The sequence below is a fragment of the Podarcis muralis genome, chromosome W (genome assembly GCF_964188315.1).
Source record: "Podarcis muralis chromosome W, rPodMur119.hap1.1, whole genome shotgun sequence".
In the NCBI taxonomy this organism is placed as follows: Eukaryota; Metazoa; Chordata; class Lepidosauria; order Squamata; family Lacertidae; genus Podarcis; species Podarcis muralis.
The window spans coordinates 4,724,002-4,750,393 of record NC_135674.1 but is presented as its reverse complement, the minus strand read 5'-3'; the positions used below and the strand labels follow the sequence as shown (position 1 = coordinate 4,750,393).

Below are 26,392 nucleotides of genomic sequence, written 5' to 3'. Positions count from 1 at the left end.
GCTGCTTGAACATGAGAGAGAGAGATCTGAAAAGTTCACGCTGATTAGGACATTGGAGAAGCATCCCGACAGTGCTCTGCAGCTCAGCTGCATTAACGTGAGAGAGAGGACCCAAGCCCCGCAGCCAAATACACAGAAGAAATACACCTTGGGCTTCTTGCCGTACAGTAGAAAATAGGGTGTGTCCCCTACAACAGAACTGAACAAATGGTTCAATGTGAACGCAGAGGTCCGCCAGACTTTGGCCCAAAAACGCTGGGGAAGCACGGCATCAAACAGCAAAGCTGCAGACATCTCCTGAAGCATTCTGTTCCTGCGTTCTGCAATGCCATTCTGTTGAGGACTGTGTGGAACCGTCAACCTGTGACGTATTCCCTTCTGGCGGAAGAAACTCTGCAGCGCAGACCTGGTGAATTCTCCACCGCGGTCAGTCTGAAAGCTGCGCACTTGTGTAGAGTATTGCAGTTCAACCACTGCAAAACAATCTCTTATTAGTGGCACAGCCTCACTCTTGTGTTTGATTGGGAAGACCCACCCATTCCTCGAATGGTCATCCACAATTAAAAGCACATATTTGGCCCCGCCCAGACTGGCTATTGGCATAAAAGGTAAAGGTAAAGGGACCCCTGACCATTAGGTCCAGTCGTGGCCGTCTCTGGGGTTGCGGGACTCATCTCGCTTTATTGGCCTGTCGTCTGACAGTGGGTCTGACGTAGAGAGGGAGGAGGATGAGCCTGGAACAAGTCATTCTGTACACAGAGGAAGTCAGGGGAGGGGTTTCCGCAGACTTGCATGCTGGGTACGGAAAAGGAAGAAGAAAGATTAGAGGCGGCAACTGTGCAACAAGGGGACGGACGCTAATTGAAACGCTGGAGATGTACTTTTGAACTTTGTCAAATAAATCAAATAGTTTGGAACTGGCTGGGAGCCCAGAGTCTTATCTATGCCAGCTGGACAGCATTAAGCCTCTGACAGCTTGCCGCCTCTCCCTTTTTTCTGCTGGAAAGCTGGTGGAATAAGGAAATAGCTTCAACATGGAGAAGGAGCTGTTGGAACTGAAAAAGCGAAATGTCGCTCTGGAACAAAGATTGGCAGACCTGCAGAGCCGTTTGGAGAAAGCCCGGACTGCTCAGAGAGGAACCCAAGGTGGGCTATCGGCAGATGGGGGCAAGTGTGTGTGGGTTGAACGGTTCCAGGGAGACCCGGAAAGTTACTTGGATTTCAAAACAATTTTTGTATTCCAATTCAATTTGTTAGTTCAGCAAATCCTTTCCCTCCTTGTTTATCCTAGTCTTTAATCTTAAAATATTGTAACATTAAATTTTTACTTGTTAATAATCAATTTTTTCATATTCCTTATAGCATTATAGCTAAAAACCACTTAACTTCTTATCCAACATCATTCTATCATTCATTAATTTTACAATATTTCTGTAAATAGTCTTTAAATTTCTTCCAATCTTCTTCCACCGACTCTTCTCCCTGGTCTCGGATTCTGCCGGTCATTTCTGCCAGTTCCATATAGTCCATCACCTTCATCGGCCATTCTTCCAGGGTGGGTAGATCTTGTGTCATCCAATACTTTGCAATAAGTTTTCTTGCTGCTGTCGTAGCATACATAAAGAAAGTTCTATCCTTCTTTGGCACCAATTGGCCTAAGATGCCCAGGAGAAAGGCCTCTGGTTTCTTCAAGAAGGTATATTTAAATACATTTTTCATTTCATTATATATCACCTCCCAGAAAGCCTTAATCCTTGGGCACGTCTACTAAAGGTGAAAGAAACGAAACGAAAGAAACGAAAAGAAGTAGCGAAGCGAAAGAAGTGCCATCGTCAGATCACTTCCTGGTGCAACTGGATTTCTCTGCGACCCATCCCCTCTGCAGGGAGGTGGGACCGATTCGGATGGTCCGCCCCCGCCACTTAATGGATCCAAATGCTTTCCAGAGAGTGGTAGGGGATGCTTTATCCCATGTTGATGGCCTTTCAGCCGATTCCCTGGTGGCCCGCTGGAATGTGGAGTTAACCAGGGCTATTGACTGTTTGGCTCCGAAGCGCCCTCTCCGATTGCATGGAGCCCAGACAGCCCCGTGGTTTTCCACGGATCTGAGGGCAATGAAACAATCGTTGAGACGGCTAGAGCGCCGGTGGCGGATAACTCATTCTGAATCTGACTGGACACAGGTTAGAGCTCAACGTCGAGCCTACCAAGTGGCGATAGCGACGGCGAAGAAGACATTCTTCGCCGCCTCTATTGCATCTGCAGAAAACAGCAGCAGGAGACTTTTTCAGGTGGTTCACAATTTAGCGGAACCACCTGCGACATCGGGGCCCAGTACGGGCCACATGATCTCCTGCAATGATTTTGCAAAGTTTTTTGCAGATAAAATCGCTCAGATTCGGGAAGAAGTAGACTCCACCGTGGGAGCAGGGCCAGGGCGGGAGAGTGCTAGAGTCCTGTCTAGTCAAGTTGTGTGGGATCAATTCCAATCTGTTACCTCCGAGGATGTGGACAGGCTGCTTGGACGAGTGAAGCCAACCACCTGTCTCCTGGATCCTTGCCCATCCTGGCTTATAAAAGCGAGCCGGGAAGGGCTGGGCAATGGGCTCTGCGGGGTGGTGAATGCTTCTCTCTGTGAGGGAGCCTTCCCAAACCCACTGAAAGAAGTGGCTATCAAAACCGCTTCTTAAAAAACCATCCTGTTTTTAAACCATGCTGCCAATATTGCCAACTATCGCCCAGTCTCAAATCTTCCATTCTTGGGCAATGCGATTGAGCAAGTGGTTGCTGAACAACTTCAGGCACGCCTGGAAGAAGCGGACCATTTGGATCCCTTCCAGTCGGGATTCAGGCCTCATCATGGGACTGAAACTGCCTTGGTCGCACTGGTTGATGATCTCCGGCGGGCTAGGGACAAAGGTGAGAGCTGTTTCCTAGTTCTGCTGGATCTCTCAGCGGGCCTTTCATACAATCGACCATAACATCCTTCTGGACCGTCTAGAGGGGCTGGGAGCTGGGGGCACTGTCATACAGTGGTTCCGCTCCTTCCTCCTGGGCCGTGTTCAGAAAGTGGTGGTGGGGGATGAGTGGGGGAAGACCTACATTGGCTCCCAGTACGTTTCCGAGCACAATTCAAAGTGTTGGTGCTGACCTTTAAAGCCCTAAACGGCCTCGGTCCAGTATATCTGAAGGAGCGTCTCCACCCCCATCGTTCTGCCCGGACACTGAGGTCCAGTTCCGAGGGCCTTCTGGCGGTTCCCTCACTGCGAGAGGCCAAGTTACAGGGAACCAGGCAGAGGGCCGTCTCGGTAGTGGCGCCCGCCCTGTGGAACGCCCTCCCATCAGATGTCAAAGCAATAAACAACTACCTGACATTCAGAAGACATCTGAAGGCAGCCCTGTTCAGGGAAGTTTTTAATATGTGACATTTTAGTGTATTTTTCATCTTTGTTGGAAGCCGCCCAGAGTGGCTGGGGACACCCAGCCAGATGGGCGGGGTACAAATAATAAATTATTATTATTATTATTATTATTCTGAAACCTCTCAATTTCAATCGCTGTTAAATTTTTCTCTAAGACCTTTGTTTTTAATTTATTCAATTTAAATCCTGCAACCTGACCAAAATCTTGAATCAGTTCCAAAACTCTTTTAGTACTAGATTCTGGCTCCTGTAATGTCAATATTAAATCGTCTGCAAATGCTCTCAATTTATACTGTTTAGCTCCGAGTTGTATTTTTTTAAAAAAAGATATTTATTAGCATTTTCACAAATTTTATAAAACATAAAAATCACAAAAAACACAAAAAAGAAAATTAAAAATACATACAAAAAAGCAAAAAGACCACATGTATAACTTCATTCCCTTATGTTCATGAAAATTACTTTCCCGACCTCCTCATACCTCTCCTTACTGCATTCCATTCTCTAATTAATTCTCTTCAACAAATCCTTCCCTTAATTTCGATTAAATTTTTAAGCTTTCTTTTCATATTACATAATAATTACAGCTAGCAACCCCTTAATTTCAGAATCAACATCGTCTTAACATTCAACAATTTTACAATATTTCTTAAGATAGTCTTTAAATTTCTTCCAATCTTCTTCCGCCGTCTCTTTCCCCTGGTCTCGGATTCTGCCGGTCATCTCTGCCAGTCCCATATAGTCTATAACTTTCATCTGCCATTCTTCCACGGTGGGTAGTTCTTCTGTCTTCCAATACTTTGCGATAAGTATTCTTGCTGCTGTTGCGCCCCCCCTTTCTTTTGTATCAGTTAATATCTTGAATTTTATTCTGGGCTTTTTGCCCTGCCAGACAAATTTAGAAATGTCTTTTTGCCTCTTCTTGAAACAGTCCATCTTGTCCACAATTTGCAATGTTTGGAACAAAAACAACATTCTAGGCAATACATTCATCTTTATAGCTGCAATTCGACCCAACAAGGAAAGCTTCAGCTTCGACCAAATTTCTAAGTCTTTTTTCACTTCTGTCCAACATTTTTCATAGTTCTCTTTAAATAAATTCAAATTTTTAGCTGTCATATTAATCCCCAAATATTTCACTTTCTTAACCACAGTTAGACCTGTCACATTCTGAAACCTCTCTCTTTCAATAGGTTTTAAGTTTTTCTCTAAAACCTTAGTTTTAGTTTTGTTCAGTTTAAATCCTGCCACTTGACCAAAATCTTGAATTAATTCTAGAACCCTTTTTGTACTAGATTCTGGCTCTTGTAAAGTAAGTACCAGATCATCTGCAAATGCTCTCAGTTTGTATTGTTTAGCTCCGACCTGAACCCCTTTAACCAACTGATCCCTTCTAATCATATTTAGCAAAACCTCCAGGACTGATATAAAAAGTAATGGAGAGATTGGGCACCCCTGACGTGTTCCTTTTTCTATCTTAAAATCTTCTGTGATCACATTATTCCCAATTAATTTTGCTTTCTGTTCTGAGTATATTGCACCAATACCGTTTTCAAACCCTTGGCCTACCCCCATCCCCTGAAGATTCTTCTTCATAAAACTCCAGGAAATATTGTCAAATGCTTTCTCCGCGTCCACAAATATCAGAACTGCTCTAGTATTTATATTGGCTTCTAACATTTCCAAAATGTCAATTATATTCCTTACATTATCTGACATGTGTCTTCTCGGGAGGAAGCCCGCTTGGTCCCCATGAATCTCCTCCATCAAAACTTTCTTCAGTCTCTTAGCCAAAATGTCAGCAAATATTTTATAATCCACATTCAATAACGAGATGGGACGGTAGTTCTTAAGTTGGGTCTTTTCTGTCTCTGTCTTCGGTATTAGTGTGATGTAGGCCTCTTTCCACGAATCCGGTGCCCTTTTCCCTTCCAAAATTTCATTGCAGACTTCCTTCATTGGTTGTATAATCCATTCCTTCAACATCTTATAATATTTGGAAGTAAGTCCATCTGGTCCTGGGGATTTGCCCAATTGCATGTTTTGAATGGCACCTTCTATTTCCTGTTCAGTTATTTTCTGGTTCAGCCCAATTTTACTTTCCTGAGAAATTTTTTGTAATCCAAATGTCTTAAGGAATTGGTCTATATCTTCTTCCTTCTGCGGTCCTTGTGAATATAATTGTTTAAAATAACTCTGAAAACAATCTCTAATTTCATTTGGCTTATAAATACTTTTTCCTTCCACCTCTAGACTTGTAACCGTATTAAGTTTTTGTCTTTTCCTCATTTGCCAAGCCAGAAGTTTGCCACATTTATCCGCTGATTCAAATGTCTTTTGTCTCATTTGTTTAATTTTCCATTCTATTTCCTGATTCATCAATTCCATATATTGTGTTTGGTATAACTTGATTTCTCTCAAAATCTCTTGGGACTTTGGTTTGGATCTTAATTTCTTTTCCCCATCTTTTATCTTCTCCAAAATCTTGTCTTTTTTTTTCATTTTGAGTTCTCTTTTTAATTGCATTTTGTTGTATCAAAAATCCTCTCATAACAGCTTTACTTGCGTCCCAAATTATTCTTTTTTCAACATTAGTGTTCATGTTTATTTCAAAATAGTCTCTCAAAGTTTTTTGGGCCTTTTTATAAACTTCTTCATCTCTAAACAAGGTGTCATTCATCCTCCATCTGAAGGTACCGGTAGTTGCTAGTTTCATCTCCATTTTTACTGGGTTGTGGTCGGAGCAAGTTTTTGGGCAGATTTCCACTTTTTTTATCTTAGATGCCATTCCTCTAGTAACCCAAATTTGGTTGATTCTGGTCCATGTCATTTTAGATTCAGAAAAGAAGGTTCCCTCTCTTTCAAGGGGATTCTTTGTTCTCCATATGTCAATTATATCCATATTGTCAGTCATTTCGAAGAAGGTTTTTGGTAGTCTTCCATCCTTTGTAAGTATTTGTCTTTGTGCTTTATCCATGTTCGTTGAAACAACTCCATTCATGTCTCCCATCAATATCAAGTTGTAATCCAAGTAGTCTAACAAAATCTCATGCAACTTCTTAAAGAATTCCGATTTCCCCTCATTAGGTGCATAAACTCCAACAATCACAAATTTCTCTCCTTGGACTTGAATTTCAATTGCCAAAAATCTTCCTTGTTCATCTTTAAACAAAAATTTCGGTAACAGTTTTTCTTTTGCATAAAAGTTGTACACCTTTAACCAACTGGTCCCTTCTAATCATATTCAACAAAACCTCCAGGACTGATATAAAAAGCAATGGGGAAATTGGGCAACCTTGTCGTGTTCCTTTTTCTATCTTAAATTCCTCCGTCACCTCGTTATTAACAATTAACTTGGCTTTTTGTTCAGAGTAAATTGCACTTATACGATTTCCAAATCCTTCTCCCACCCCCATCCCCTGTAGGTTCTTCTTCATAAAACTCCAAGAAATATTGTCAAAAGCTTTCTCCACGTCCACGAATATCAAAACTGCCTTAGTATTAATATTCACTTCTAGTTTTTCCAAAATGTTAATTATATTCCTCAGATTGTCAGACAAGTGTCTACCCGGAATAAAGCCTGCTTGGTCTTTATGAATCTCTTCCAACACTTTTTTTAATCTTTTGGCCAAAATATCTGCAAAAAATTTGTAATCCTCATTAAGTAATGATATGGGGCGGTAGTTCTTAAGCTGGGTCTTTTCAGTTTCTGTTTTCGGTATAAGTGTAATGTACGCTTCTTTCCACGACTCTGGTGCCTTTTTCCCTTCCAATATTTCATTACAGACTTCCTTTAAAGGTTGTACTAGCCATTCTTTTAGAGATCTATAATATCTGGAAGTCAGTCCATCTGGTCCTGGAGATTTACCTAACTGCATGTTCTGAATGTCACCTTCTATTTCCTGTTCAGATATTTTATAGTTCAACATTAGTTTATTTTCTTGGGAAATTTTTTGTAATCCATTTATCTTCAAAAATCGATCTATGTCAATTTCTTTCTGTGGCCCTTGTGTATATAATTGTTTAAAGTACCTCTGGAAACAGTTTTTAATCTCGGCTGGGTTCTGTATGTTCTTTCCTTCCACTTCTAAATTTGTAATAGTATTTAATTTTTGTCTTTTTTTCATTTGCCAGGCCAACAATTTCCCACATTTATTAGCTGATTCAAATGTCTTTTGTCTCATTTGTTTAATTTTCCATTCTATTTCCTGATTCATCATTTTCATATATTGTACTTGATATAACTTTATTTCTCTCAAGATCTCTTGCGACTTTGGTTTTGCTCTCAATTTCTTCTCACTTTCTTTTATTTTCTCCAAAATTTTGTCTTTCTTCTCATTTTGACTTCTCTTCTTTATTGCATTCTGTTGTATCAAGAACCCTCTCATAACGGCTTTACTTGCGTCCCAGATTACTCTTTTTTCAACATTAGTATTCATATTTATCTCAAAATAGTCTCTCAGAGTTTTTTGGGCCTTCTTAATCACATCTTCATCTCTAAATAAGGTGTCATTCATCCTCCATCTGAAAGAGCCAGTTGATATTAGTTTCATCTCCATCTTCACAGCATTATGGTCGGAGCAGGTTTTTGGACAAATTTCCGCTTTCTTTATCTTTGGTGCCATTCCTCTAGTTACCCATATTTGATCAATTCTGGTCCATGTCATTTTGGCTTCAGAAAAGAAAGTTCCCTCTCTACCCAAGGGATTCTTTGTTCTCCAGATATCAACTAAGTCCAAGTTATCTGTCATCTCAAAAAAAGTTTTCGGTAGTCTACCATCCTTGGTAACTACCTGTCTTTGTGCCTTATCCATATTTGTAGATACCACTCCGTTCATATCCCCCATCAAAATCAGATTGTAATCCATATAGTCCATTAAGGTCTCATGCAACTTTTTAAAGAATTCAGATTTCCCCTCATTCGGTGCATAAACTCCTACTATCAAGAATTTCTCTCCTTGTATTTGAATTTCAATTGCCACGAATCTTCCTTGGTCATCTTTAAAAATAAATTTCGGTGATAATCTCTCCTTTGCATAAATCACTACTCCTCTTTTTTTAACTTTGTCAGATGAGATAAACTCCTGTCCCAATCTTTTGTTAATCAATACTTTTCTATGTAGCCTTATCACATGTGTCAGGGGTTCAGGAGCAGAGGGACAGGAAAGGGAGGAATTAGAGACCGAGGGAGAGGAATCCGAGGGAGAGGTCAGCGATGATAGCCGTCCGAGGTCTCTAAGTCTCTCCAGCGAATCAGAGGATTCACAGAAAGGGGCTCCCGTGGTCAGAGCTAGGGGGTTGCCAGAGGGAACACCACAGGAAGGAGGGGCCAGAGGGGACTCAGAAAGCAGCAGTTGGAAATCGGGACCAGCTTCCCCACCGGAGAGCAGTAAGGGGGAGGAGTCCCAAGCATCGGCAGCAGGCAGCTTTCCGTCAGCGGAAGGACATGAGTCAGGGTTAGCCACGCCTGCATCAGAGAGCGAGGAAACGGTCAAAAGGAAGGTCAGAGGCAGCACGCGCGCGCCAAGTTCAAATGTGCGAGAGGGTGGCGCAATGAGCAGCCCGGATAGGGAGCCAGGTCCCAAAGCCCGCCGAAGAGAGGGGGAAGAGTCCGAGGGGTCCGCCTCCGAGGCGTCCAGGAAGGAAGGCACCCCGGGGGGTAGTAGGACCCAGAGGCGGAAGGAGAAACGAAGAAGGTGGAGTAAGGCTAGAGTCTTAAACTGGTGTACAGGGGGCGGAGACTCAGACGAGGCTTCGCTGGTCTAGGGTCTAGACGTAGAGACGCACGCTAGGGCTTGAAAATGGAAACTAAACTTCAATAAAGACTTTTGTACAGTTCTACTGGCTAGCGTTGGTCCTCTGTGAGCTGGGACCGGGAGGCAGTCTCTGACAGTAAGCCTCGTCTCTCATTTCATCGGTTTTCTTCGCCTCAAGCACCGCTACGGGAGCGAGGCAGGGAGGGAAGAAGACTGGTGCCTTGCGAGCTCACAAAAGTCAGGCGAGATGACTACAGAACAGCAAATAGCTTCCCTGCAAGAAGCGGTGACACAACTCAGCGCTGAAATAACCGCATCCAGGAAGAGAGAAGAAGAAGCGGCGGCTGCCTGCAAAGATCTTCAAGCCAGGTTGGAAGGGCTTGTGAAGCAGGGGCTACCGGGACCCAGATCCGAGGGGATTGGGTTGGGGAAGAGAGGAGGCAGCATTGTATCTCATTTTGATGGGAATTTACAGCAGTACCCCAATTTCCGAGCAGACGTGCTGTTTGCGCTGCAGCTGCTGGATAAAGACTTTAGAGATGAGCAAGAGAAAGTGGGGTTTATCTTGTCCCATTTGCATGGGGACGCGAAAGCATGGCTGCACAATCTGTGGAGGGATAAGGATCCAGCGCTCCAAAGCGCAAATGCATTCATTAAGGCAATGGATTCCTGTTTCTTATCAAACATAGACATTGACATTGCCCGGAAGGACATACATGGGCTACGACAGGGGAAAGCAAGTGTAAGGCAGTATCATTCCCGGTTTTTTGCATTGGTCAACGCGCTGAATTGGGATAAGGATTCTCCGCCAGTTAGAGACCTTTTTTGGGAGGGATTGAGCCCACAGATCAAGGATGAGATGGCACGGGGAGAGAGACCCAAAACCACTCAGCAAGTGGTTGAAAGAGCGCTAACGATTGGGGTGAGGCAGGAAGAACGCCCATGGAGCAAAGAAGAAGGGCGTTGGGGACGCACACCAGCGAGAGTGCCCCCCCTCTTGCCCAGGGATGCAGCGCGTGAGCAGTCCACGCCTCCACAGGGAGGGGGCGAAGAGCCGATGGAAATTGGCGGTGCTAGGGCTCACTCAGCTACCAGAGCCTTAACACCGGGAGCAGTCAAACCGAAGCTGCCTAGAGGGAACAGGAAGTGCTATATATGTGATAGTGGACAGCACATGGCGAAAGAGTGTCCCCAGAGGCTCCACAAGCACACTGCAGCTTCAGTGACAGTAAGGGAAACAACTCAGCAGAGAGAACCACAGCAGGGAAACGACGGAGTCTGGCTGGAAACGGAGGCACTGGGGCCCAGCCAGACGAGTCAGTGAAGAAGTCCCCAGAGATTTTGCAGCCCACAGACCCCCTCCCGCCCAAACCAGTGGTGCAGCTCACCGCATCGCTCCAGCTGCCCAATGGACTCACCTTAGAAGTGCCTATTACGATTGACTCTGGCAGTAATGCAGACTTTATAGGACTGGAGTTCATTCAACAACACAACATAGCGCTACTGCCAGCCACGCTGCCCCTGAAGGTTGTCACGGTGGATGGCAGGGAACTGCTGGGGGGGCAGGTGGTACAGCAGACGCCGCCGATGGTGATGCAAATTGGGAATCACCGGGAAGTCATCAGCTTCAATGTCACCCAACTGTCGGACACGCCTGTAGTATTAGGCATGAGTTGGCTGCACAGGCACAGCCCAGCATTGGCTTGGTACCAGCGCCAACTGACTTTTGGCTCCTCCTACTGTGCGGAACATTGCATTATACCTAGCCCAGAAGGGGAAGAGGAAGACCCGCAGTTACAGTTGGGCACGCTGCAAGCAGTACCCCTCAAGTATGCGGAGTTTTTGGAGGTATTCTGCGAGAAGGAGGCGGACAAGCTACCTCCTCGCAGACCCTATGACTGCAAGATTGACCTCCTGCCGGGGGCGACGCTGCCAACTGGGAAACTGTATTCCATGTCTGAGGATGAACTGCAGGAACTCAGGGAGTTCATAGATCACAATTTGAAGCGCGGGTTCATCCGGGAGTCAAAAGCTGTGGGAGGCAGTCCAGTATTCTTTGTGAAGAAGCGGGACACGCCCCAAAAGAGGCTGGTGGTGGACTATCGAATTTTAAACTCGAAAACCAAGCCCTCAGCCTTCCCCATGCCCAAGATAGACGACCTGCTCGCGACGGTGAGGAAAGGACGCGTTTTCACCAAGTTGGATCTACGAGGGGCGTACAACCTGATTCGCATGCGCGAAGGCGACGAGTGGAAGACGGCCATGTTCACGCCACTGGGCACCTACGAATACAGAGTTATGCCCTTCGGATTACAAAATGGCTCTCACTGTTCTCAAGCCTTTATGCATCATGTGCTGGCGGGACTCCTTTACAAGAAGTGCGTATGCTTCCTGGACGACACCCTGATTTTTTCAGAATCGCGAGAGGCGCACGAGAGGGATGTCAGGGAAGTTCTGCAGAGACTGAAGGAGCACAGGCTGTACGCCAAGCTGGAGAAGTGCCAGTTCGACATGACGGAGGTGGATTTCCTGGGCTACAAGTTGTCGGACAAGGGGCTCGCCATGGACAGCGCCAAGGTTCGTGCAGTTTTAGACTGGAAAAGCCCACGCAATCGGAAGGAAGTCCAGCGGTTTGTCGGCTTTGCCAACTTTTACCGCAAGTTCATCAAGGGATTTGCCATGCAGACAGCGGCCATCACCGACACGCTCAGCTCCAAGAAGAAGAAATTCATCTGGACGGAGCAAGCGGAGCAGTCCTTTCAGAAACTCAAGCGTCTCTTCGCGTCCGAAGAGCAGCTTCTGCATGTGAATCCCAGCAGACCCATGAGGGTGGAGACAGACGCCTCAGACAGAGCCGTGGGAGCCGTCCTGTTGCAACAAGACCAGCAGGGGGACTGGAGGCCGTGCGCCTTCTACTCGAGGAAGCTCAGCAAGTCGGAGCAGAATTATACCATCTGGGACAGGGAGTTGCTAGCCATCCATGCAGCGTTCAAGGCATGGCGGCACTTCCTTATCGGAGCCAGACACACAGTGCAGGTCCACACGGACCACAAGAATCTGGAGTACTGGCGCACGGCTAGGTTCCTCAACCAGAGACACATTAGATGGGCAGAGTTCTTCGCGGACTTCGACTTCAAGATAGAGTACATTCCAGGCGACAACAACGTGATGGCGGATGCATTGTCCAGAAAGCCGCAATACCTTGAGGAGGCGGCACCGTCGGCGGCCAAGCACATTTTCGCACCGGAAGCGTGGGCATGCGCTTCGGCAACCGTGGACCTGGACGCCGTACGTCAAGCGCTGCAGGAGGACCCCTTCGCACAGGCCAAGATGGAGGAGGTGCACAGGGGCACAGCGAAGGCCGACGAGTTCCAGATACGCGATGGGTTGCTCCTCCACAAGGGAGCACTCTACGTGCCGGGAGACGACCTCCGCGCAAGGGTACTGCAGCAGCTACACGACGCTCCCACCGCCGGGCACTTTGGCAAAGAAAAGACTGTCGAACTAGTAGCCAGAGACTTTTGGTGGCCCAAGATGCGGGGGGAAGTAGCGGATTACGTCTCGAGATGTGACACCTGCCAAAGGGCCAAGTCAGTTCACAAACCGCCGGCGGGACTGCTGGAACCGCTGCAGACACCGTCTGAACCGTGGGAGAGGGTGGCCCTGGACTTCGTCACGGATCTGCCCAGTTCGAGGGGAAAGACAGCAGTGCTAGTGGTGGTGGACATGTTTACCAAAATGGCACACTTCATTCCGTGTGCGAAGGTAGCCACGGCAGAGCAGACCGCCAAACTGTTCATAGACCACGTGTTCAAAGTCCACGGTCTACCACGGTCTATTCTGTCCGACCGGGGGCGACAGTTCATCTCGAACTTCTGGCAGAAGCTGATGGGCATTCTGAACGTCAAGGTCAATTTAGCGTCGGCGAGACACCCACAGACCAACGGACAAGCGGAGAGGGTCAACGCCATCATGCAGCAGTACCTGAGATGCTACGCCAATCAGCAGCCCACGACATGGGTGGACTACCTGCCACTCGCCGAGTTCGCTTACAACAATACGAAGCACGTGTCGACAGGGGTGACGCCGTTCTTCGCCAACAACGGGAGGCATCCCAGAACCTTCCCGGGTTTAGAGAGAGTGGGGGAGGGGGAGCCACAGGCAGCGGAAGCCTTAGCGTCGGAGTTGCAGGAAGTTCACGAACAGCTTAGGAGGCAGTTAGAACTAGCAAAGCACGCATACAAAGTGCAGGCCGACAGACACAGAAGAGTTGGGGAAGACATACAGGTGGGAGACTGGGTCTGGTTAGCAGCGCAAGCAGTGCCGACCAGATCGTTAGCGAAGAAGAAGCTAGGACATAAGCAGCTAGGACCTTACCAAGTCCAGGCACAGGTCAATCCAGTGGCTTTCCGGTTGGCTCTTCCGGAGGGTTCCAGAATGCATCCGGTGTTCCATAGATCGGTGCTCACGCCCTACAAAGCACCTCATAGATTTCAGGAGCCAGACACAGCACCAGACCCGCTCAGAGAAGGGCCCAGAAAGGGGGGGGTCGCCAAGAAGGGGGCACATCAACGAGGTCACAGAGATTTTAGACTCGAGATGGGGGGTAGAGGGAGTAGAATATCTCCTAGCCAAAGAGGGTACCCCGGCCAGTGCCAACAGCTGGGTACCGGACTATGCCTTGGAGGAGCCTCTGCTCAAAGAGGAGTTTCATGCCCTCTTCCCACACAGGCCCATGCCAGCCGAGTATTTCGACGACTGGCTCTTCACACCCACACTTTCAGCCAGCACATTCCAGGGGTTCGCATCGGACGAGGAACAGGCACCAGTCACAAGCTCCCCGGAGGGTTCGCCACCGGGGTCTGCCTCAGACCGCTCGTATTGGTGGGACGATCGACCAGAGGAGCGGTGGCGCAGGAAGTGGCAGGGGGGTCCTTGGCAGGCATCACCCGCAGAGGGGAACGGAGGCGAGACGGACATGGACGTGTTGGGGGAAGACGTGGGGTTCGAGCAAGGAGGCAGAGAGATGGAAGCAGAGGAGAGCGACGTCGACGAGTACATGGGGGATGAACTGTATCCTGCACGCACCCCCGCTACGACGGAGCACCCAGTACCCACACCGGAAGGAGGGGAGGGGGGAAGGGGGGGCTTCGAGGGGGGGATGGATGTCAGGGGTTCAGGAGCAGAGGGACAGGAAAGGGAGGAATTAGAGACCGAGGGAGAGGAATCCGAGGGAGAGGTCAGCGATGATAGCCGTCCGAGGTCTCTAAGTCTCTCCAGCGAATCAGAGGATTCACAGAAAGGGGCTCCCGTGGTCAGAGCTAGGGGGTTGCCAGAGGGAACACCACAGGAAGGAGGGGCCAGAGGGGACTCAGAAAGCAGCAGTTGGAAATTGGGACCAGCTTCCCCACCGGAGAGCAGTAAGGGGGAGGAGTCCCAAGCATCGGCAGCAGGCAGCTTTCCGTCAGCGGAAGGACATGAGTCAGGGTTAGCCACGCCTGCATCAGAGAGCGAGGAAACGGTCAAAAGGAAGGTCAGAGGCAGCACGCGCGCGCCAAGTTCAAATGTGCGAGAGGGTGGCGCAATGAGCAGCCCGGATAGGGAGCCAGGTCCGAAAGCCCGCCGAAGAGAGGGGGAAGAGTCCGAGGGGTCCGCCTCCGAGGCGTCCAGGAAGGAAGGCACCCCGGGGGGTAGTAGGACCCAGAGGCGGAAGGAGAAACGAAGAAGGTGGAGTAAGGCTAGAGTCTTAAACTGGTGTACAGGGGGCGGAGACTCAGACGAGGCTTCACTGGTCTAGGGTCTAGACGTAGAGACGCACGCTAGGGCTTGAAAATGGAAACTAAACTTCAATAAAGACTTTTGTACAGTTCTACTGGCTAGCGTTGGTCCTCTGTGAGCTGGGACCGGGAGGCAGTCTCTGACAACATGTGTTTCCTGTAGGCAAATCAAGTCCAATTGTTCCTTTTTTAGTAAATGAAAAACACTTTTCCTTTTCCGGGGGGAGTTGAGACCGTTACAATTCCAACTTAATAGTTGCAGAGCCATAATGTAATTACTTTGCTTTTCCTCCAACTGCACCAAGTGCTTGTTCTTGTTCTGTCGGTGGTGTCACTTTCTCTGAACCGTGCAATCCAAAAGATAAGTTTGCTATGTCTAGTATTCCTCTTTCCAGTGCTCTTGGCTCTTCTCCAGATTCCGCTTCTTTCTGTAAGTCTTCTCCGTGATCTTTCAAAAATCTATCTTTGTCGTCAGGTGATCTTATTTTTATCTTTCTTCCTTTGTATTTAAAAGACAGGCCTTGAGGGAATTCCCACCTAAAGATGATTCCGTTACTTCTCAGCAGGGCGACCAGGTCTCCGTAATTAGACCTAAGATCCAAAAGGTGTTTCGGAATGTCCTTAAATATCTCCACACTTGACTGATATATTTCCAAGGTCTTTCGGAAATGCAGATTCAGGATTTTGTCTCTCTCCTCTTTTGTTCGAAGGGTAATGAGGCAGTCTCTCACCTTGTTCTTCTTTCCTCCTCTTCCAAGCCTGAATGCACTCACTATTTTAAATTCTTCCTTCCCCAAATCTAATTGCCAGAAGTCTGCAAATTCCTTCGTAAGAAAGTCAGTCAAGTTATCTTTCTCAAGTTCAGGTACAGCCCTGATCCTCAAATTCGTTTATTTCTCCTTCAATTCAATCATAGAAAACATCGACCTGTGGTCATCAAGTTGCCTATGTATCGGTGGTATCTTCTCTTCAGTAGCAGTTGCTATTTCCTTTGCTTCTTCAGCTGTCTTTCGGGTCAAAGTAGATTCCTGAAGCAATTTCTCAATAGTCTCTGTATTGGTATTCACCTTCTGTCCCAAATTGTTTATGCTTGTAGTGTTTTGATCAATTTTAACTGATGCTTCAGCTACTTGTTTGTTTGTTTCAGCTACTTGTTTACTTAAATTTTCCAAAGATTCATTAATTCTCCCTAGTGCCAAAGCTAAAACATCTTCAGACGACATTCCTTTTGACTTCGCTTGTACAGGTGCAGCCCCTGATAATCCAGATGGCCCAGAAGGACCAGATGTTGATGCTCTTCGCTGCAGCCCTGTATCTTTACAAAAAGATTTACCAGACCTCGTTGTTTTTTCTTGAAGCAACTCTGACTTTTCTTTTCCATCTGCCACAACACTCTAGATTAAATCCAAGGTCAGTCCCATGGCTAAGATTTGTTTTGAAGTGGAAAATTCCCCTGGCCCAGTTGTTTTTGTTACAATGTCCAACTTCCTCTAGGGGGACACAGTAACAGTCAAACTTGTAACTTTATAAAGAAAATAACCTTTTTAAATCCCCCAATTCACAGAAAGATGACAGTTTCAATTCCAGTTACTTTAAAACCAGGAGAAGCCAGCCAGAAACACTGTATCTCTTTTGCAAAGTTAGCTGTCAAAAGTACTCTATTTACCAGTAGTGCCTTTCACAATACGGCATTCCCATTGTCTATAGGCAGTCCGTTCCCAGGTTCTAAGCGGTGGATTTTAGCTTCCTTTCCTCTCTTTTTTGCAGGAAAATGCAGTTCAAACCTTTTCCCCTCCTCTCCTGCAATCCGGAGGGGAGACCACTTGTTTGACGTTAGGATTTGAGTCCTTTTAAAAACGTCTTTCAAAGTTTTAGGTTACAGTCTCTTTGCTTTGATATATATACAAGAAACGGAAGGCGGACTTCCTGTTTATGCCTCCCCGTTTCGGTGCCGAATTAGTTCTTTTCCTCCTTTTAGACTTTGCTTTGCTTTGCTTTCACTTTATCATTTCATTTTCATTTGTATATTTTGTGCACATACTTTCCTGTATATTTTAGACAGAGAGGAGTAGCAATAGGGTTAGAGGCAAGGTTCAGAGTTAGTGTTGTGTGAGCATTTTAAAGCAGTTTAGTTTAAACAGGAGGGGATTTCACCTGAAGAGATGGCCAGCATCGTGAATCTGTAAGTAGGATTTCTTCTGCTTCTTTTTTTTTAAATCTTCTGGGGCGAGGGCTTGGGTTCCCCCACATGGCCAGCATCCCCATGGAATTTAACCCCTTCCTGAACAGCTTAACTTCTCTTCCCGCCCCCTCCCTTTCCCTGCCTTCCCATTCTCCCTCAAATCTCATTGCAGCTCAGCTGGTTAGAGTAATAATAATAATAATAATAATAATAATAATAATAATAATAATAATAATTTATTATTTATACCCCGCCCATCTGGCTGGGCCTCCCCAGCCACTCTGGGCGGCTTCCATAAAAACCAAAAATACAGTAAAATATCACACGTTAAAAACTTCCCTGAACAGGGCTGCCTTAAGATGTCTTCTGAATGTCAGGTAGTTGTTTATCGTTTTGACATCTGCTGGAAGGGTGTTCCACAGGGCGGGCGCCACTACCGAGAAGGCCCTCTGCCTGGTTCCCTGTAGCTTTGCTTCTCGCAATGAGGGAACCGCCAGAAGGCCCTCGGCGCTGGACCTCAGCGTCCGGGCAGAATGATGGGGGTGGAGGCGCTCCTTCAGGTATACTGGACCGAGAGTGAGCTACAGATAGCACCAAGGTTGCAGGTTCGATTCTCATAAGGTACAGCTGCATATTCCTGCATTGCAGTGGGTTGGACTAGATGATCCCCAGGGTACCTTCCATGATTATTATTTTTGGATGCTTTTTATTACATACATAGCCCACTTTTCATCCAAGCAGTTCAAGGTGGCATTTATGGCTTGCCTTTCCCCCTGTTTCCCCCCACAGCAAAACTGTTAGGCAAGCTAGGATGAGAGTGACTGGACCCAACATCAAACAGTGCACTTCATGACTGAGTGGGGATTTGCACTCGGATCTCCCAGGTCCTCCTAGTCCAGAATTCTAGCCACTATACACCCCCCCTCTCTCTACCCCTTCTCCCTTTCTCAACTCTTCAGCCATCAACTGCAACAGACAGGCGTTCTGTCAGTCTTCCTGTCAGTCACTCTGGCTCTAAGAGAGTTTTCATTGCATTCTTCGGCTCATCTATGCCTTGATGATTTGATGACCTTCCTAGCAGCCCCCTTCGCTCTCCAGGCAGGGCTGCTGTCCTAAAAGCATTATGCTGAGGGCTCTTTTAAATGCTGGAAATGCTTCCCTTATCTTTGCTTTGCCAGTAGTGAGGGTGGGGGGGGGGGAGTGTTGGAATCCCCCCCTGCACACAAACATGAGATGCACCACTGTGTTCCTGTGAAGAGCCGTTTGGGGTCTGTGGGTGCATAAAGAAACGAAAATAGCCCTATTGCTGGATAAGAGGAAAAGCCCATCTAGTCCAAACTCACAAGCAGTAGCCCACTCCTGTTGCTTGTCCTCTAGCAGTTGGCTTCAGAGGTAGAGTGCCTCTGTTCCTGGAAGCTCTCTATAGCTATGTTCAGTAATAGTAAGAGTTGCTGTTTTTCTCCTCCAACAATTGGTGTAATCTGCTTCCCAGCCCTGCAGGCTACTTGTCCTTGTAGCATCGTGTGCCTGCAAATTTCAGAAACTGATTAAACATGATGTGAAAAAGTTCCCACCGGCATTCTAAAATTAGTTGATTCAAAGCTCTCCCTCTATCTGCTTTCTCTCCAAGGCCATGATCATCTTGTATAACGCCTTCCTGCTCCTTTCCTTGTTGGTTTTTAAAATAATAATAAATAAATAAAGATTTCTTAGTTTACAAAAAAAGTGCATTGTCTCTTTTTTCAAGTTGTGTTTTCTACAGATCAGTTTCATTTGTTGTGAGACATTAGTGTTGCATGCAGTGTTAGGTTAGGAAGAACAGAGGGGGAAAGAAGGGGAGGGTGGGATGGGGTCGGGCGGCAATGCTTCTCTTCTACTTAGTGTATGTGTGGGGTTTTGTGTCAGCATCACTTGTGTGGGTTCACTTACTATTCCCTTGTTGCATTTGTTTGGTGGTGACCTAGGGTGTGGTTGGTGGTCTTTGGTTGGCTGCAGTGAGATTTGTTTTTATGTGTGAGTGGGCACCTAGGGTACAAATAACCAGAAACCTCGTCAAACTATACCTCCACAACTACAACCCCTTGTGGTGACAAATCAACAAATACCCGAGGAGATGCAACAACACCAAATGCTCCTTTCCTTGTTGATACGATGTCCTGCAGCCGAAGTAGTGTGTGAAATGATACGGCTCTGCCTGCAACTGTTAGGCTACCCGTATTTGTGTTATGGCTATGCTGCAAAGACTCCCTGTCTTCTCTTACACACACACACACACACACACACACACACACACACACACCATTTTGGTTGTAGGTTGTAGGCCATCTTAGGAGAGGCATCCCCTGCCTCTAGTTTTCAGTCCTTTTTTCTGTTTGGGTAGATTGTCCTATTCTTTGCCTAGTTCCCGTGTTTGTCACGATCGTTACCTAATTCAGTCAGCTTATTGGGGCGGGGGCATAGAGATTGGGGCACGTTTCGGCTCTGTTTGTTGAACTGAGGGATCACACGCTCGTTACCTTAGTGACCGCGTGCATCGCCATTAGTAGCACCCACATGGCTCTCAGCTGCGGATCCCATCAGCGGCCATTTTGGGTGAGGCAAGCCTCCGCCGCAGCCGGGTCTGCACCCTTCTCTAGCTTAATCTTGGACCTCCCCGTAGCCTCTGTAGCCCCGTCGCAATTCAAGTGGTTTCATTGCTGTTTTAGCCTGGCTATTAAATACAAATTTTGAGATTTAGAAGTCTGCGGCAGCAGTTTATTCGTGCAACCGGGTGGGGGGGGGGGGCTGTGAGCAGCCCAACTCCCCACGCAGCCTATATCAAGCTAGCTTATTTGTAACAAGAATTAATTGATCTCAGACCTTAATGAAGGGTCGAATTTTAAGTGCTTGGTGCAAGTCTATAGCGACCATTCAATTGGAGAATTAAACTAGGTTTAGGAGTTGGAGTACAAGATTTGATCGGTCCCTTAAGTCATATTAAGTGCGGTTTTGAATTTGGATGCTGGGCGCTTGCGCAAATTCGATCGCACCTGCGTTAAAAAGGTGGTGGGGAGGCCCACGTGGTTGAACAGGGGCTCAGTGCTGCTAGCGTGAAGCATAGTAAAAACAATGGACGCTCCTGGTCATCTGAGGCGCTTTAACAGGATTGGAATTTAACCATCACAGTACAAGTACACCCTAATTTAAGAACTTAGTAAATTAAGAGGACACTTATGGGCATCTGGTGTGCCCCTTACAAGACCCAAATTTATCCACCGCGGCAAGTGCATCCCAAATTATTGAGCTTTCTTCCTATCGATCGTTGTATAGCAATTGACATTAGTGGTTCCTTTGGTTTGGTTTGGTTATTTTGGCGCAGCAAAAAATTTTTTATAAAGGGCATTGAATTCACTAGTAGGGGATTTGCATCTAAGCAATATTACAACCTGTTTGATAAGCAGCGCACTGGTTTGCATTTAACGGCTGGTAGCCTATTTCTATACTATCTTACCTGGAGTGTGTTTCACCTCCAGTGCATCTAATACTGAACTAACTGGGTTACAGTGGGCTTAATTTTCACTGCACAGTGTGGACAATACTGAACTAGCTGGCTATCAGTGTGCTGATTGTGCTTACCATTGAAGTACCTCCCAGTGTAGACAATACTGAACTAGCTTGCTTTCTTTGTTCTGATTGTGCTTTCCATTGAAGTACCTCCCAGTGTAGACAATACTGAACTAGCTTGCTTTCATTAGGCTGATTGTACTCAACAGGTGGGCATTTTGACTTAACTTGCTGTTAGTGGCATAATTCACTGCCTGCGTAGTCATTACTGACCCGGGTTGCTGGTACGCCTGTGTCGGCATGGCTTCTGGTATAAACCAACAGGCATCTTCCTGTAATGGTGGCAGGGCTGGCTCCTCAGGTGGACCTCAAACGCCCGCTATGTCGTGCGATCCTGAAGCATTTGCTCAATTTTTCTCGGCATTCAAAACCTTTTACATGCGGTGCAGGCCAGGAGTGAGGGCGCTTCCTGCTCCCCCTCCTGCATCCCAGGATTACATACCTGACACCCTTCCGAGTAATCAAGAGCGCCCTAGTACCTCAGCCTCTGGCTCTGGCTCTGGCCCCGCCCCGCCCACAACCACCTCCGGTTCCCGCCCCTTAACATGTTCCCACTCCTCTCACTCCCTTAGGTCAAAATCGGCCTCCTCGGGTGTTAGGACACTTCATAATGGGCTTAACAACACTAACAATCAGCAAGCCATAGATGTGCCCAGTATCTTTCAGGATCCACCACCGCAGCCCACAACAGCAGTAGGAGATTCCGGGTCCTCTTCCGATGGGGAACACCAGGGACACCAGGACGTGCCCTCGGCTGCAGCCCCGACCACGACTACCGGTGAGGAACAGGGCGGAAAAAGGAAATCCAAGAAGAAGCACACGTCAAAGAAAAGCAAGAAAAGCAGGACGTCAGACTTCGAGGATGAGTCAGGTACCTCCTCTTCCGCTTCGGATAGTGACGCCCCTATGGAAGACTACTGGGGTTTGGGCGAGGACATTTCCGGGCTCCTCTTGTGGGTCCACGAGAGGAGGGCCAATTTCCATCGTAAGTCCTTTAACGGGTCCTTAGAATGGGAAGGGGGGTCATTGGTGGAAGATGTAAAAATATCCGCCAATGTGTCCACTGACTTTATATTAGGAAACCACTTATCACAAAAGAAAAGAACTAAGATTCTCAATGGGGACTACATTGATATATTTACTCTCCTCCCCCCCCCCCCCGACTAAAATGACAGGGAAAGGAGAAAAGAAATGTTTGTACGGGAAGCAGAGGTATAGGACCCCCCGAGCTGAACACACTTTTGAAAATTGGTTAGATGGGTACCAGGTTTTTATGGGGGTAGTTTCGGCGGCTTATCCCAAACGCGCGATGCATCTCATCGCACACATAGCGCATGTGAGAAGGGCATTTGCCCTAGCGGGGGAGAACGCCGCTTTATCTTATGATGAAGATCTCTGTAGAAATGCTTCCCCTTTACCATCCACTCGCTGGGACCTGAGGGACCAAAACTATTGGATGGAGCACGTAGGCCCGTATGTTGAAAAGAAATCGCAGGACTCCTCTAAAGCTGGGAAGGTGGAGCCAAAGCGGCGACATCAATGCTGGGACTTCAACAAGGGGGTCTGTTCTCGGTCGGCCTGTAAGTATGCTCACGAATGTGAGAGGTGCCTCGGCAGCCATCCGGCCTCAGCGTGCTTTAAGGGTAAGCAGCCCTTTCGGGGCGGAAGGGGGTACTCACACCAAGGCACAAGGGGTACCCTCGGACAACCCCAAGGGACTGCCGGGGACCGCCAGTAATAGCTCTCTAGGGTTAGCCTTCACTCCAGTCAAACTACATCCTTTAAAAACCCTGCTAGATAGTTACCCTGATAAAAAAGCAGCCAGATACCTTTGGGAGCGGTTTTCTTTAGGCTTTAGAATCCCGCTTTCTTTCCCACCCAACCCTTGCGATCCTCCTAATCAGAAATCAGTAAGGGAAATGCCTGAGATCGCGAGAAAGAAAATTCAAAAGGAAATCGCGGCTGGGAGGGTGGCCGGTCCCTTTAAAGTGCCACCTATTGAGGGTTTGCACATCTCCCCACTGGGCATAGTCCCTAAAAAAGCCCCCGGGGAATTCTGCATGATCCATAATCTTTCCTACCCAAGGGGTGGCTCGGTCAACGATGCCATACCACAAGAGCTTTGTTCGGTAAAATACGCTTCTTTTGACCATGCCGTAAAACTGACACGCAGATTCGGAAAAGGGGCGCTGCTGGCAAAACGTGATATAGATTCGGCCTTTCGTCTCCTGCCAGTACATCCCGAAGATTTTCGCTGGTTGGGTTTCAGGTTCGAAGGATCTTACTTTATCGACAAAGCAATGCCAATGGGTTGCTCAGTTTCATGTGCGGCCTTTGAATCCTTTAGTACATTTCTGGACTGGGCGCTCCAATTCAAAACAGGTTCCACCGGGGTGTCGCATTACCTCGATGACATTATTCTCGTTGGTGCCACAGAACAGGAGTGCACCAATTTGTTGAAGGCATTCATATCCTTAGCAGAGGAACTTGGTGTTCCGTTGGTGGCAGACAAAACCGAGGGCCCAGCCACAACCATGGTTTATCTAGGCATTGAATTAGACACAATCGCCCAGTCCTCCAGGTTACCAAGGGAAAAACTAGTGGCGCTTAAGGACTTAATCCAACAGCTCCTCCCATTAAAAAAGGTTACTCTTAGGCAAATCCAGTCTTTATTAGGCCATCTAAATTTCGCATGCCGAGTAGTATCCGAGTAGTATCCCCGGACCGCCCTTTCTGTGCCCGTCTGGCTACACTGTCGGCGGGCCTTCGGGCACCCCAACACAGAGTTCGTCTTTCCAAGGCGGTTAAATCCGACCTTGAAGTATGGCTGCAGTTCCTAGACAAGTATAATGGCATTTCTTTGTGGCAGGACACCATGCTGCTCCATGCTGATTTTCAGGTCCAATCAGATGCGGCAGTCTGAAAAGTAGTCTATTTTAAGTCTATTTTCTTTCTCCTGCTGGCAGGGAAGGGAGTGTGCATCTCTCAAGAGGGAGGTGTCGCTCATTGAAGATTTCCCTGGTCTGACCGAAGACCAGCCAGGGAAGATCACCGGCAACAGGCCCCAATGCCTGGGAAGAGGAGTCAGCCTTTCCCGAGGGGGCCAGTTTCCAACAAGTGGTAGGAGAGTTGCTGGTTGTGCCGCTTCCAACGATGTCTGCCAGTTCCTGGTGGATGGCTGCCTGGTGAACGTGGATCGAAGGATTCTTTTTTTAAAAAAAAAGATATTTATTAGAGTTTAACAGATACAGAAAAAAGAAAGCACACAATAAAAGGTTACAAAGTTTCCAAAATAAATGAAAAAAGAAAAAATACAATAAAAAATACCAACAATACATCAGAACATTAAAAAACAAAAAACAAAAACATTTAAGAGGCAAAAACATTTAAAAAAGAAAAAAGGAAAAAAAGAAACCAGTATTTTCATGTCCTTATCTTTCCTTTACTTATTTCCTTGACTTCCTCACACCTCCCTTTTTTGTATTCTAGTTCAATTAGTTATTTCAGCAAGTCCTTTCCCCCTTTCTCAAATTTAGCTCAATAATTTGTCTTAACGCAATTTAGCTTTGCATTTTACACCTTTACCCATTATCAATCTATACTTACTTAATTCTTTATAACATTTCTGCTAAAGCCATATAGCTTCTTTCCAGCATCCTTCTAACATTCATTAATTTTACAGTATTTCTGTAAATATACTTTAAATTTTTTCCAGTCTTCTTCCACCGACTCTTCTCCCTGGTCTCGGATTCTGCCAGTCATTTCCGCCAACTCCATGTAGTCCATCAGCTTCATCTGCCATTCTTCCCTGGTGGGTAGATCTTGTGTCTTCCAGTACTTTGCAATGAGTATTCTTGCTGCTGTCGTAGCATACATGAAAAAATTTCTATCCTTCCTTGGCACCAATTGGGCGACCATGCCCAAGAGAAAGGCCTCTGGTTTCTTCAAGAAGGTATATTTAAATACCTTTTTCATTTCATTATAGATCATTTCCCAGAATGCCTTAATCTTTGGGCATGTCCACCAAAGGTGAAAGAAAGTACCTTCAGTCTCCTTGCATTTCCAACATTTATTATCAGGCAAATGATAGATTTTTGCAAGCTTGACTGGTGTTATGTACCACCTATAGATCATTTTCATTAAGTTCTCTTTTAAGGCATTACATGCCGTAAATTTCATACCAGTGGTCCATAACTGTTCCCAGTCAGCCATCATAATGTTATGTCCAACATCTTGTGCCCATTTAATCATAGCAGATTTCACCGTTTCATCTATAGTATTCCATTTCAACAGCAAGTTATACATTCTTGACAAATTCTTAACTTTAGAATCTAACAATTCTGTTTCCAATTTTGATTTTTCCACTTGGAAGCCTATTTTTTTATCCACATTATATACCTCCATTATTTGATAATAATGGAGCCAGTCTCGCACTTTATTTTTTAGTTTTTCAAAACTCTGCAATTTTAGTCTGTCTCCCTCTTGTTCCAAAATTTCACAATACTTCGGCAATTTGACCTCCATATTGAGTTTTTTCTGGGCCTTTGCTTCCATTGGTGACAACCATCTTGGGGTTTTACTTTCTAACAGATCCTTATATCTTACCCAAACATTAAACAGTGCTTTTCTAACAATATGGTTTTTGAACGCTTTATGTGCTTTAACCTTGTCATACCACAGCTATGCATGCCAACCAAAAACATTGTTAAAACCTTCCAAATCCAACACGTCCGTGTTTTCAAGAAGCATCCATTCTCTCAGCCAACAAAATGCGGCTGATTCATAATAAAGTTTAAGGTCTGGCAGGGCAAATCCACCTCTTTCTTTAACATCTGTTAATATTTTAAATTTTATATGAGGCTTCTTGCCCTGCCAGACAAATCTAGAGATATCTCTCTGCCACTTCTTGAAACAGTCCATTTTATCCAAAATTTGCAATGTTTGAAACAAAAATAATATTCTTGGCAATACATTCATTTTAATCACAGCAATTCGACCTAGCAACGATAGCTTCAAATTTGACCATATTTCTAAATCCTTTTTCACTTCCGTCCAACATTTTTCATAGTTATCCTTAAATAAATTCACATTCTTAGCAGTCATGTTTACCCTTAAATATTTCACTTTCTTAACCAATGTCAATCCTGTCTCCTTCAGGAACTTGTCTCTCTCAATCTCATTTAGATTTTTCTCTAAGACTTTAGTTTTCGTCTTATTCAACTTAAAACCTGCTACCTGACCAAATTCTTGGATCAGTTCTAATACTCTTTTAGTGCTTGATTCTGGCTACTGTAAAGTCAATACCAAATCATCAGCAAATGCTTTCAATTTATACTGTTTGGCTCCCACTTGAATACCTTTTACCAATTGGTCCCTTCTAATCATATTTAGCAAGACCTCCAGGACCGATATAAAAAGCAATGGAGAGATTGGGCAACCTTGTCGTGTTCCTTTCTCAATCTTAAATTCTTCCGTCACTACATTATTCACAATTAATTTAGCCTTTTGTTCTGAGTAAATTGCACCTATACCATTTCCAAAACCTTGACCAACCCCCATCCCCAGTAAGTTCTTTTTCATAAAACTCCAAGAAATATTGTCAAAGGCTTTCTCCGCGTCCACAAATATCAAAACTGCTTTAGTATTAATCTT

General features: G+C 46.1%; 1 pseudogene; it reads left to right on the top strand.

The window, feature by feature from the left end:
• Positions 1 to 1,034: 1,034 nt before the first annotated feature.
• Positions 1,035 to 22,478, top strand: LOC144326446 (uncharacterized; annotated as a pseudogene).
• The last annotated feature ends 3,914 nt before the right edge of the window (positions 22,479 to 26,392 follow it).